Genomic DNA, 14,045 nt, shown 5'->3' with positions numbered 1-14,045 from the left:
AGGAAATGGCCAACAGAGCATGTATTTATGATAGAAGCATTTGAGGAAACCTGAAAAAGAGTTAACCCTGTAAGGCTGCAGCATTAAGAACATGGCTGTCAGTGCAAAGCTGAGTTAGCTTCCTGCTTTAGCTGTTAGCATGACAAACAGGTTTAAAGGCGCCAGAAAACACATGTTCTTATTCCCTTCTACTTCTGTGTGAAGGAGTCACACATAAACGTAACCTCTTCTGTGAAAGTTTCCACACGTTTGGTTATTTTTTTGTGAGATTTAATTTTTCATTATTTGTGTTTCTGAGATATTTCACTAGTTCACAAGTGGGCGGAGATTGTTTGGAACAACGTGATGTCACAGATACGTGCATAGCAGTTGTGGTTGTGTAGCTGAGCCGCTGTCAATCAAACTGATGCACTACATCCTCACAGTCCTGACACAGGGTTGTTTCTGACTGGTCAACTTTAGTCAATAACAACTAAGGATATTTCTTTCCAAACTTTAATTTAGACTTTTGTATATTTAGTCTATGTTTGGTGCAATGTTCAGTTGTTCTTTCACAAACAATATTTCATTTCATCTGGATCTTTTTATAATCATATTCTGCCCTCGCAAGAATACTTTGCGGATTGCAGGCTTGGCAGATAGCTTAATACGGAAATAAACACCCCTCAGCAGCTCAATTTTGGATGTTTAGGCTACTGATTAAATTCCATTTTCATTTTCATTTCCGTTTTTGTAAAACTGAAATACAAACAAAACCCAAAGTCATGAGACGTTGTCACATTAAACACTAAATAAACAAAGGAACAAGACTAAAACAAACATTCCAAACAACAGAGTACCTGTTAGCATAAATACTACAAACATTTCCACTGCTGTTCACAGGTTAACAAGTTTAGCATCATTCATTGTTCTTCATGTTTGCATATAATCAATTTAAATGTGCAACTAAGTATACACGGACAATATATGGAATGGTACTTACAATGGTACACTCCATATCCATCTTCAGCAGCTGCTTCGAGAACTTCAGCTTCAGCGATGGCAACTGCAGCAGCACTTTCTAGCCGCAATGTGTTGAGACTAGCTTTAAGCTCCGCTTTCTTTCTTGTAGCTTCAGCATCAATAGATGCCTGTGCTTTAATCATGTCAGCTTCTCTTTGTGCAAAAGAGGCCTGGACACGTGCAGCCTCTGCTTTTGCACGAGCTCTAGCTGCCATGGTGTTGACTGAGGACATGCGGCTTGAACGTGAGGTGTTGGAGCATTGTGATCGTGTTTCCCACTCATCATTGTTGTCTGCCATCATGTAGACTGTAGCTTTGATGACAGAAGAATGCGGTTGTTTCTACTCGGATCCCATCTTCTGTGGCAAATCCTACAGGCGTGGTTGTCTTTTTACTTTTCTGACCTCGCAAGAATACTTTTCGGATTGCGGGCTTGGCAGATAGCTTAACACGGAAATAAACACCCAGGAGACAGCAGCTCAGTTTTTGATGTTTTCTGATTAAATTTAATTTTCATTTCCATTTTCATTTCCATTTTTGTAAAACTGAAATGCAAACAAAACCCAAAGTCATGAGACGTTGTCACATTAAACACTAAATAAATAAAGAAACAAGACTAAAACAAACATTCCAAACAACAGAGTACCTGTTAGCATAAATGCTACAAACATTTCCACTGCTGTTCACAGGCTAACCAGTTTAGCATCATTCATTGTTCTTCATGTTTGCATATAATCAATTTAAATGTGCAACTAAGTATACACGGACAATATATGGAATGGTACTTACAGACATAAAGACCCTAGGATTTGAGCAAGGATTTAGTTGACAGGAAACAACCCATGTGCTCCATAGACAGCCAGAAACAGGAAACTACGGCAAGCATTTATGGACACAGTGCAAAACCCAAAACCCTTTGCAGGCCCTCTTAAAGGGGCAACACACTCCCCGCTTGGTATAATGTACCACTAAGTCCCTTTGAGAAGGAGAACAACTTCAGAGACTGGTCTTGAATACACCCTGGGAAAACCTTCTTTAATCAACCGTACTTCCGCTTTACGGACCCTGTTGTCTTGACCAGGAAAGGTATTTACTATAAGTCCAGTCGGCCATTCGTTCCTTTTTAACCTGTCCGTCCTTCAGAAGCACAACGTCTCCAATTTGCAAGTTAGGCTTATCTGCTTGCCATTTCCTTCTTGATTGTAGTGTTGCAAGGTATTCTTGTCGCCAATGTTTCCAGAATGAATCAGCTAGACTTTGGACTTGCTTCCATTGACTCCGGTAAAGATCTTTAAGGTCAAGGTCTCCAGAAGGAGCTGAAAGTGAATCTATTTTTTGTGTCAAAAGCATGGCAGGAGTGAGTACAGTGGGCATGTCTGGATCTGATGACACTGGAACTATTGGTCTTGCATTCATTATAGCAGTGACTTCTGCCATCAATGTGATGAGGACTTCATGCGAAAGGTTGGGAGAGTGCACCTTGAGCAACATAGCATCCAAAATGCGACGAGCAACCCCTATCATCCTTTCCCACACTCCTCCCATATGTGAAGAATGTGGCAGATTGAAGTCCCATGTACAACTCTGCTTTTTGAGGTAGGACTGGAGCTCAGCGTTTTCTTGTGTTATTCCAAGTTCTTTGCAAGCACCAACGAAGTTCGTCCCTTGGTCCGAACGAAAAAGCTTTACTGGGCCCCTGATTGCAGTGAATCTTCTTAGCGCATTGATGAAGCTTGAGGTAGATAGAGACTCAACTACCTCAATGTGTACTGCCCTTGTGACTAGACAAGTATGACAACATGACGGCCCAGCGCTTGTTTTCTGAGAGACCTCCTCTGGTACGACGAGCGCAGACGTTCCATGGTCCAAACACGTCTAGTCCAACATGGGTGAATGGAGGAGCTTGGGTAAAACGATCAGCAGGTAAATTGGACATTTTTTGATTTTCCACACTTCCTCTTAACCTTTGACAGGTGACACACTTGTATATGATGCTTGATACCAGCTTCTTTCCTCCAAGGACCCACAGACCGGCTGACCTGACAGCCCCTTCAGTGATATGTCTTCCCTGGTGTGCTTGTCGTTCGTGGTAATATCTCACCAGTAATGTAGTGATGTGATGATTTTTTGGGATGATAATTGGGTGTTTCTCTTCCCAAGAGATTGCAGCAGCTGACAAACGACCACCAATCCTCACCACATCATCTGTATCCAAGATGGGATCAAGCTTTCTGAGGGGGCTGTTCTTTGAAACCATCTCTCCTTTAACCAGAGCCTGTATTTCTCCTTTGAAGGCTTCTTGCTGAATGCAGCGGATGATTATCATTTTTGCCTGCATGAGTTTATCTGCTTTTGACTTATCCCCCTTTTCACCTCTGGAACAAGATCTGACTCTCCAGATAAGCTTGGCCACTGCTTGGGTGAGTAGCTCCCAGCTGGAAAAGCACTCAAATCTGTGTGAACCTAGCTGCGTTTCAGAGGTTGTTGTAGCAAAGGTCGTAATTACCGGGCGCACCTCTGTGTCCAAGTCCGGTTCGACAAGCCCAAAGATCTTTTCCTGAGGAGGTGCTCCTTCATCTTTTTTCAGAAAGGAAGGACCTGAAAAGCAGTTTGCACATCCTAAGAACATAGCTGGTACATACCGTGTACCATGATCTGCAGGATTGTGCTCTGTGCTGATGAAGTGCCACTGTTCAGGACTGGTTGACTTTCGTATGCGTGTAACTCTGTTGGCGACGTACACATAGAACCTCCGGTTGCTGTTGTGAATGTAGCCCAACACAACTTTACTGTCTGTGTAGAACTTCAGTGTGTCAATTTTGATATCCAGCTCTTCTGCCAACCGCTCAGATAGTTCGATTGCCAGCACAGCTGCACAAAGTTCCAGACGAGGCACAGTATGAGTGTGACGTGGTGCTAGTTTAGATTTTCCCATGCAGAATCCAATGTGAACATGTCCCTTACTATCGATTGCTCTGAGGTAGGCCACTGCAGAGATGGCTGTAGTGGATGCATCCGCAAACACACAAAGTGCTTTGAACTGTGTGAATAGTAAAGAAACAGGTAAGTAAGTCCTGGGAATCTGAAGTAGCTCAAGTGCCATAAGTGAGTCTTTCCAAGACTTCCACTGTGTCTCTTTTTCGGCAGGTAATAGTTCATCCCACTCACAGTTTTCTGTACAGAATTCTCTGAGTAGAGCCTTGCCTTGCACTGTTATTGGAGCCACAAAGCCCAAGGGATCAAACAGGCTGTTGACTGTTGAAAGCACTCCACGACGAGTAAAAGGCTTCTCTTCCCTGGACACAAGGAAGGTGAATGTATCAGTTTCAAGGTTCCAGCTGAGGCCTAAACTCCTCTGCAGGGGGAGAGGATCTATTCCTAGTTCAAGGTCCTTCAGATCTTTAGCACGTTCTTCAGGGGAAAAGGCTTCCACCACTTTCCTGTGGTTTGAAGCTACCTTGTGTAGTCTAATGTTTGAATCAGCTAATATTTCTCTTGATTTTTTCAGCACATGAATGGCCTCGTCGTTAGTAGGGAAAGAGGAGAGTCCATCGTCAACATAAAAGTTCCTCATGATGAACCGCTTTGCCTCCTTTCCCTGTTCCTCCTGGTCTTGACAGGCAGCTCTTCTTAAGCCGTATATAGCAACCGCTGGAGAGGGGCTATTGCCAAACACGTGGACTGTCATGCGATACTCTTTGACTCTTTTGGCAGGGTCATTGTCCTCAAACCATAGGAAACGTAAGAAGTTGCGGTGCTCCTCACAAACTTTGAAGCAGTAGAACATTTGCTCTATGTCTACAGCAACAGCAACAGGTTCCTTACGGAAGCGAGTGAGGACACCCAAGAGTGTATTGCTGAGATCTGGACCAGTCAACAGAACATCATTAAGTGAGATGCCGTCTTGCTTGGCACTGGAGTCAAACACCGCTCGAATCTGACCTGGCTTGCGTGGATGATAGACTCCAAAGATTGGTAGATACTAACACTCTTGCTCTTCACTGAGAGGGGGCGCAGGTTCAGCATGACCAGACTCAAACGTCTTCCTCATGAAAGTGATAAAATGTTCATTCATGTCTGGCTTTTTTTGAAGCATGTGGCGTAACGTCAGGAGACGCTGGACAGCTTGTGCTCTGTTGTTGGGGAGTTTACGTCTTTGTTCTCTGAAAGGTAAAGGTGCTACCCAACTATTTGAGTCATCCATGAAGACTTCTCCATCCATTATTTCCAGGAAGATTATGTCTTCTACACACATGGCAACCTTGTCATCATGTGGTGTCCGCTGGAAAACTCCTTTTCCAAGGTTGTCCGTTTTATCGAACAGATTGTTCATCTCTTTAGCTCTTGGAAAATGGTGGTGAAGAGTTGGAGTATCCACTCTCTCTTTGATGTGCAGAGTGTTATTGCAAGGGTCAAAAAGAGACGTAGGTCCATTTATCAGCACGTTGGTCCTGTAGACATTGATGCAGTCTAGTTTGTGGGCTTTTCCAAGACAGACTTCTCCTATGATCACCCAACCTAGGTCGAGACGTTGAGCATACGGGGCGTTGTGGGGTCCATTGCACAGCTCCCGAACTTTATGTGCCTGTGGTATATCTCGGCCAAGCAGTATGAGAATGTCTGCAGTAGAATCTAGTGCAGGGATCTTGTCCTCAACCCGGTTGAGATGTGTGTAGTGTTTTGCGGTCTCAGGCGTGGGAATTTCAGATTTATCATCTGGGAGCATATCACATTCGATTAGAGTGGGAAGTGATATACACGTTTTGCCGTCCAATGACTCCATGATGTAGTAGTTCGCTCGCCGCCCTGAGGTTTCAAAGACTCCTGAACATGTCTTCAGGGTCAAGGATGTTGTTCCATCATTAACATTGAAGAGTTCAAAAAAGTCTGTTTTTGCCAAGGACTTATTGCTCTGCTCATCTAGGACAACATACATTTTGACAGCTCTCTCACTCTGGCCTGCCAGATACACTGACTAGACAAATCTTGGTGCATGATCTTGGCTTTACTTCAGTCCCACAGATGTCAGTGCATTTTGATGTGACAGGAGGAGATTCGTTTTGCTCCCCGCTTTGATATCTTGAGGTTACGACGGCCCCTGTTGTCCATGGAGCCGGTCCTGGATGTAGTGCAGTAGGGTGGCGGTCACTGTTGCACTCTCTGCACTGAACCTTTTTGTCACAGTCTTTGGCTTGGTGGCTGGTTGATGCACAACACCCAAAGCAAATGTTTGAATCCTTAAGATATGCTTTTCTCTTTTCCAGAGATTTGTACCTGAAACCACGGCATTTCCTGAGAGGGTGTGGTTTGTGGTGGAGTGGTCATTGCTTATCTGGGTCGACTGCTCTTTTTTCTGCTGTGCTTTCATAGCTTTTATCAAAGTCTGCTGAGACCTCTGTCCTCCTTACAGAGACTGGCGTTCTCATGTTGGGTTTGAAAGGCTTCTCAGTCTTGCTTATACTCTGACCACCTGTGAGCTGGGCAAAGCTTGGATCATTGAGTATCTTGGCTTGGTCACAAACATACTTTGCAAAGATAAAGAATGGTGGATACTAGGGCTGGGCGATATATCGAGTTTACACGATACATCGTGGATTGCACTCCATGCGATGTCGTAAATAACCACATCGTGAACATCGAGTATTATGTTGTCAAATCAATTTCCCGCCTCGGCCAAAATGAGCTTTCCTTTCTCCCTCATAGACACAGTCATACACACGCAGGCACACACGCAGGCCCCGTCTAACTTGCACACAAACATTACACACATGCACAGTGACAGAGAGCAGGGCTCGACATTATAAATGGCCCGCTGGCTCGGAAGCACTATTTAGACACCCCGGGCCAGCATAACGTACTTTCCACTTGCCCGCTTGGGCCACTAAAAATATTGCTTAAAAAAAAAAAAATTGTCCAGTGGTATAGGTACTTTGACAAGCAATTTTGTTAAATTGTTTCGTTTATTAACGCTACAACATAGCGTTTCGCGAGGCGGTTGTCGTTGTTGGGTGAAAGGCAAACGGGAGCCTGCTCGCGCTGTCTCCGCAGCAGCTGTTTGCTGCAGAGCCAGCGCGAGCAGGCTCCCGTTTGCCCGTGAGCGCCGGGCAAAAAACTATCTTCAAATAAAAGAAAGTCACCGGAGGAGTTAAAGGAGAGTGACAGGTAGCATGAGAAGAAGAGGGAGAGAAAGTTTCAGCCAGCTTGATCGATGGAGTTGGCTTCTAGTGGTGCAGCGACGCGTCCTAAAACCCTTTTATAATCTATCGATTAGATTTATGATTCGAAAATTATAAAAGTAGGGTAGACATGTGGACATTATCCGGCTGAAAAAAACGTGCATTTATCAAACAGGTTTGTTTTCCACAGGCCTTATTTCCAGCTATTTTCCAAAACCCTGTGGAGAAATCCCATTGCTTTTTTGTCGAGGGAACCAGTAGCTTCCTTCCTGGTTTAGGACGCGTCACTGCACCTCTCAATATGATGCCAATATAAACAAGGTCTTCTGTCGGCTCTGTACATCAATGCCGACCTATGCTGACAAGTAAGTGAAGAGTAGAAAATATAAAAGGTATTGGCTATAGGGAAATGTCCCAGCAGTTTAGGAGAATGAAGGTTATAATCTAATCTAATACATAGCCATTACATGTCTAATTCCTGATAATGACAGGAAGACAGAAAGCGCATTATACTAATAATAATAATAATACTACTCATAATAATAGCAGACATTTTTGAACAATGACCACAATATCATTATTTTCATAAACCAAATATGAACAATTGAGGAAAATGAGGAAGAACTGATGATTCAAATGTTGTAGTACAAGTAGTAATGTAGTTAGTGCATAAATTACTATTGCAACAAATGTGTTAATTTTCTTCATTATTAGTCGATTTTTTTTAATGCAGACATATGTTGCAGGGACTACTAGAATCATCATACTGGCGTGACTGTAAACATCAGGTTTTTTTTTTTTTTAGAGGACATTTCAGAATATCGCGATATATATCGTAAATCGCGATATAGTCAGTAAATATCGCGATATCATTTTGAGACCATATCGCCCAGCCCTAGTGGATACGATACTCTGTGTGTTTCTTTGTAACGTGATGCTAGAGAGACCCTTTGTCATGCAGGGAATATGGCAGCTTTTGGACGATGGGAGTGATGCCACGGGAAGTGTCTAGGTAGCTCAGACCAGATAGAAATCCATCTGTCTTGGCGGCTTCAAGCTCCAGAAGAATGTCTCCCAGCTCCCTCAACTTTTGGTTTTCTCTGTTGTTGATTTTTGGGAAATCATCGGCCCTTTTGAGGAGTGCATTTTCTATTGCTTCAGGTGACCCATAACAATCTTCCAACCTTTGCCATAGCATATTGACACCTGCTTCCGCATTATGGTTGTGAACCGATCTGACTCTCTTTGCATGTTCAGAGGATTTCGGTCCAAGCCATTTACACAGGAGGTCGAGCTCTTCTCTTGATGACAGGTTCAAGCCCTCTGTGGAACTGAGGAATGATGCTTTCCAGGCCCAATAGTTTTCCGGCTGGTCATCAAACTGCAATAGCCCGGAGCTAACCATTTCCCGACGTATTAAATATTTGGCCAAATCTGCTGTAGCTGATGAATGAGACTCAATGGCTCTGGGTGAAACATCTGCATGTGGCTGAGCAGGTTGCTGAACATGACTGGATGGTCTTGCTGCGTGTGACTGCTCATGATGACTGTAGATGTTTCTGGATGGACCTTCAGCAGGGCTATATATGTGGCTGGCATCTCGTAGTTTAGGAAATCCACCTTCAATGACCCCAGGTGGCTGTACAGCACCTCTTCCCATGTAGCCTTTAGCTTGCTCACTGTCGTCCATTGCGTGCTGGCGCCCCGGTGTGAGTATGGGTTGTTGTGGCTTTGAGTCTTGGTGAGAGTCAGGTGCTGGATTCCCCTTGTACCACTCAGTGTACGCACTCTTTAGGCTTGCACAATCTGGATCTCCATATGCATCTTCAGCAGCTGCTTCGAGAACTTCAGCTTCAGCGATGGCAACTGCAGCAGCACTTTCTAGCCGCAATGTGTTGAGACTAGCTTTAAGCTCCGCTTTCTTTCTTGTAGCTTCAGCATCAATAGATGCCTGTGCTTTAATCATGTCAGCTTCTCTTTGTGCAAAAGAGGCCTGGACACGTGCAGCCTCTGCTTTTGCACAAGCTCTAGCTGCCATGGTGTTGACTGAGGACATGCGGCTTGAACGTGAGGTGTTGGAGCATTGTGATCGTGTTTCCCACTCATCATTGTTGTCTGCCATCATGTAGACTGTAGCTTTGATGACAGAAGAATGCGGTTGTTTCTACTGGGATCCCATCTTCTGTGGCAAATCCTACAGGCGTGGTTGTCTTTTTACTTTTCTAACCTCGCAAGAATACTTTTCGGATTGCGGGCTTGGCAGATAGCTTAACACGGAAATAAACACCCAGGAGACAGCAGCTCAGTTTTGGATGTTTTCTGATTAAATTTCATTTTCATTTCCATTTTCATTTCCATTTTTGTAAAACTGAAATACAAACAAAACCCAAAGTCATGAGACGTTGTCACATTAAACACTAAATAAATAAAGAAACAAGACTAAAACAAACATTCCAAACAACAGAGTACCTGTTAGCATAAATGCTACAAACATTTCCACTGCTGTTCACAGGCTAACAAGTTTAGCATCATTCATTGTTCTTCATGTTTGCATATAATCAATTTAAATGTGCAACTAAGTATACACGGACAATATATGGAATGGTACTTACAGACATAAAGACCCTAGGATTTGAGCAAGGATTTAGTTGACAGGAAACAACCCATGTGCTCCATAGACAGCCAGAAACAGGAAACTACGGCAAGCATTTATGGACACAGTGCAAAACCCAAAACCCTTTGCAGGCCCTCTTAAAGGGGCAGCACAATATATATATAGAATATGTTCTTACCATATTATTCAAGTTTGTAAAGTTAGCTTAGTGTCACTGAGTTCTCTGAATGTCAAGAAACTTTAGAATTTTGAAATTCCATATAAACATGTATCTGTCAAGTCAAAGTGAGAAGGCTTTTTGTTAACCTCCACCACGAAGGTTAGGTTTTTGGTCCAGTTTATTTTTAATCAAGGACAGAAGGATTACTAAAACACAAACATCTCTTACAAAACTCTGAATTCACTTCTTATCCAAACATTAATTTAGATTTCTTACATGTTTTTCCTTTGTGAGTCAGAAACTGGGTTAGGGTAACCCTATCAAAATGTGTGGGTGTGTTTTTTATTGAAAGCTGGTCATCAAAGCAAACATCAGAAGTGTTCTAAGCATTCATCACAGTTGCATGGCTGCAGTGTCCCTATTAGCTCACACTCATGCATGTAATTCAGTGTCCAGCATTACTGATTTATTATAATAATCTTTTGGAAAATGATAAATTCCACCAAGAAGGTTATATTTTCATTTTGTCTGTTTCTCAGAACGATTATACAAAAACCACTGCCCTAACTTTCATGAAACTTGGTGAAAAGGTAAAGCCAAGGAAGAAGTCATGATATACATTTGGAGCGGATCAAAAATAATAGGGTACTTATGTTCTCTTTTGTTATCATGGGAGGCAGGGCTTTTACACATCTTCTACAGTTATTTGATAGTTTAGAACATAATGTGCTTATTCATATTGTATCACCTTTGTGCCGACTGCTATTCCACTATAGGATGTTTGTAAATAGTTATTCAAACGGATTGGGCTTATGATCAAATGTATTGATATTTCATATAATTTCAATACTGATGTTACGTCACTACAGAAAGGTGTTTTTCACAAAAACACAGCATGTCATAAACCCCTTTGTCCAATAAATCCAATCTATGAAACGCGTTGACATAATGATGATATAAAGCATCTGGAGAGTGTTATGTTTGTGTTTCTGATACAGTAAAATTAGAGAGTTTTGCAGATCTCTGAAAAAAACAACTTCAGTTTGCTCTCCATTAAATATTTTTCCAATCACACAGAGATAAATGAAAAGTATGCGGCAGAATGAAGAGATAAACTAATTATAAATAAATACAAGGTGACTAATCATAAGTAATCCAGCAGTGGAGCCTCAGCAGACTCCCCAGTGAGAGCAGGAAGGAGCTGCAGTGATTTCCCTCAGGCAGACATGCCATTTAAGTGTCCTCCATTGTTGTGGGTGAGATCCATTAGACCTCACTCCGGTTTGCCACATCAAAGCAACTTCTCACATATGGATTATGTGTAAATAGAGTTTAGGAAAAAATCATTTCAGTGAGTCTGGAAGTGACCTATTTGACTTGTTCAATATGTTGAAAAGGGAGAAAATATGTTTTCATCTTGCGTACATCCATCTGTGTGTGTTAATGTGTGCCTGGATGTGTGTATAAACTGCTTAATGGAACCAAGCGGATTTCATAATGGAAAAGGCCGACCGCAGCGTAGCACGAAAGTGTTGTTATGATGTGGATTACACTTAAAAGCAAAATCAAATCCAAAATCAACTTAAAGGATAATTCATTAAAAAAGAAAATCTGATACTCAGAGGCTTCTTTGGCCTGAGAGTCATTCAATAAGCAGGTGAAAGTGGAAGGCATAGTCAAACCAACTCCCCATCATCAGCATGGACTGGAATATGTTCCAACATTCATACTGGAATCCTCCTAAAAGTCCCTAAATCAAATGAGCAGTTAAGCTAAATGAGGATAATGATTTTGAAGCATTTCACAGTCATCTAAGTATTAATGCTGATATTCAGAGATATTCCCCCAAAATCATGTTTAGAGTGCTTCATAGAACCTCCAGCCAAAGCTCCGTTTAAATGTCAGCCGAATCATCCCTCCAGATTGTTTGATTTCCTGCTAATCTGAACATATTGCTTTTGTGCATTTGCAGTAATACTAAGCTACAAGAGACATGTTGGAGTACTCTTTTATAGTTTAACTTCAATTTGATGAATTGAACTGCAGTTTCTTTGTTTTGATGTTGGTACCAGTGTTTGCTGAGCTTCTTTGCGCACCTCGCCTCTTCTTCTGTGACTGTGAGTCAGACCACATCTGAATATTAGCAGTCATTTTTAATCAGTTCCAGCGTCAGTCTTTTATCATCTAAAAATATTCCTACAGTAAGGACAATCCTGCCCAAACATGATCTTGACCAGTGAATCCAGAAAGGCAACATGAGAAGTCTTTCTTAGTATGAATGAACTTTCTACAACACTGAGGGCTCGTGCCTGTTCTATTCTTCTTTGAACATCTCATTTTAATATAATGATGTATTAATAAGTACGTCCCAGGTGTTACTGATAACACTAACGATGGCTCGGCTGTATCACGTGTCTCAGCAGGCCGTGGCAGAAGTTCCCATAAACTTATTTTTATGCGCATTTTGAATAATCACAGTTAAGTTTTAAGTGTATGCTCGCTTGAGGTGCTTTCTGCTTTGTTGAAAGGGAGTTAGGCTACGTTCCAAAACGCATACTGTTCTACTTTTAGTATGTACTGCAGCCGTTACAAAGTGCATACTGTTGCTTGACACACACTGTGACCCTCTTACTTACACAGTATATGCATTGTGCAAAGGAGTGTGGGTTTGTGTACCGGCTTGCATCATGCAAAATGTGACAGGATGCAGTGGTATATCCTGGTATTTTTGACAAACTGCATTTAATATACTTTATATGGGGAAATACAGGGTGTGTTCCAATACTCATACAGTCAAGTATGCCAGAACAACATTTCAATCAGGAGAGACTTCATTTTGTTTAAAGAACATTTATTGACACGTCATATGATAAATGTTAAGTCTTTGGCGATTCGAATCCGATCCTGAAATCGTATATCTAAAAGGGGAAATGCAGCCGTGAGCATAAGGAAACCCCCCCAGGGTCTAGACACTGGTGATGATGCTGAAGATCTGGATTTGATGAGGAGATGGGATGAAGAGGAGGTGTGATGAGGCCTTTGGATTAGCTCCCCTGGCACTGGATGTGATGAAAGGAGGTGGATGGAGAGGAGGCGGGCGGCTGCATGAACACCTATAATGCAGCTGCAGATCCAAAGTAATTTCCACTTAAGCGTCCTCTAACAAAAGTACAACTCATGTTCTAACATTAAGAATATACCATATGACGGGTTATTCTTAGAGATGGGGGGTTGGGGGGCAACAGGGTCCAGTGCCCCTGTAACACTGAGCTTGGACCCCCCATCCAAAAGAAGAAACCTTGATAATGCAATTTGTGAGAGTGTTGTGGCAAAGACTGAGCCAAACCAAAGCTAACAGGAGTGTTGTTTTTTTTCAATAGAGTCATTTAGGAACATTGTAACGTTATTGAAACACATTCTGTTAGTACAAACACCAACACAATTAAAGAAATAAAATAAATGTTATTTATTATTTATGTTTTTATTCTGAACTAAAACTGCTGTACTCTTCAACACGGTCTTTGTCTCCTTTGTTCCACATTAAATAAGCCCCTCTCATTAAATAACTGGCACAAGTCTTTTGCAATTATTGTTGCATGATTTTCTTAGCATTTAAAGCAACTTTGCAACACAAAAGTCTGTTGACTCTTGAGAGTGATTTCCTGTGCTGTTGGAGGCATGTCCATGTCCTCATCCCGTGCAGCAGCATTGTTTCCGCCCCCCGAGGGGCTCCGACGGGCTCCGAGGGGCCCCAGACTCACAGATAAGCCCATCAGCCATTACCGGGTTCCTCCTTCAGACCTATTAGGTCTTGCAAGGACTTCAAACACCAATTTGTTCTGCAAATAGCGCATTCAATTTGTGGCTGCCAAAGAGACACCTCTCTGCCTCTCTGCAGTAATTGAATCTTCAAAAGGACATTTTCCTCTATTTCTGTCAGGTATTAGAGTGATGAATAGCAAACGGTCATCTGAACAGAAAGAGAGGATACATGTTTATCCATGTTCAGTTAGACCCTCATCATGCACCTTGATGAGTGCACGGCTGGAAACTGAGTGGATCTTAAAAAATGTTCAGAGGTAAGGCAGACGAG

The 14,045-nt window shown here is 42.3% G+C and overlaps 1 protein-coding gene across 1 annotated transcript in view; it reads right to left on the bottom strand.

Annotated features, from left to right (window-relative positions):
• LOC307021219 (uncharacterized protein) overlaps positions 1-14,045 on the bottom strand; it is a 616,546-nt gene that overhangs the window by 391,805 nt on the left and 210,696 nt on the right. The window lies entirely within an intron of this gene.

This window comes from Notothenia rossii, assembly GCF_949606895.1.
Source record: "Notothenia rossii genome assembly, chromosome: 1".
Lineage (NCBI taxonomy): Eukaryota > Metazoa > Chordata > Actinopteri > Perciformes > Nototheniidae > Notothenia > Notothenia rossii.
The sequence above is the reverse complement of the archived record's forward strand: the minus strand, read 5'-3'. Positions and strand labels throughout refer to the sequence as shown.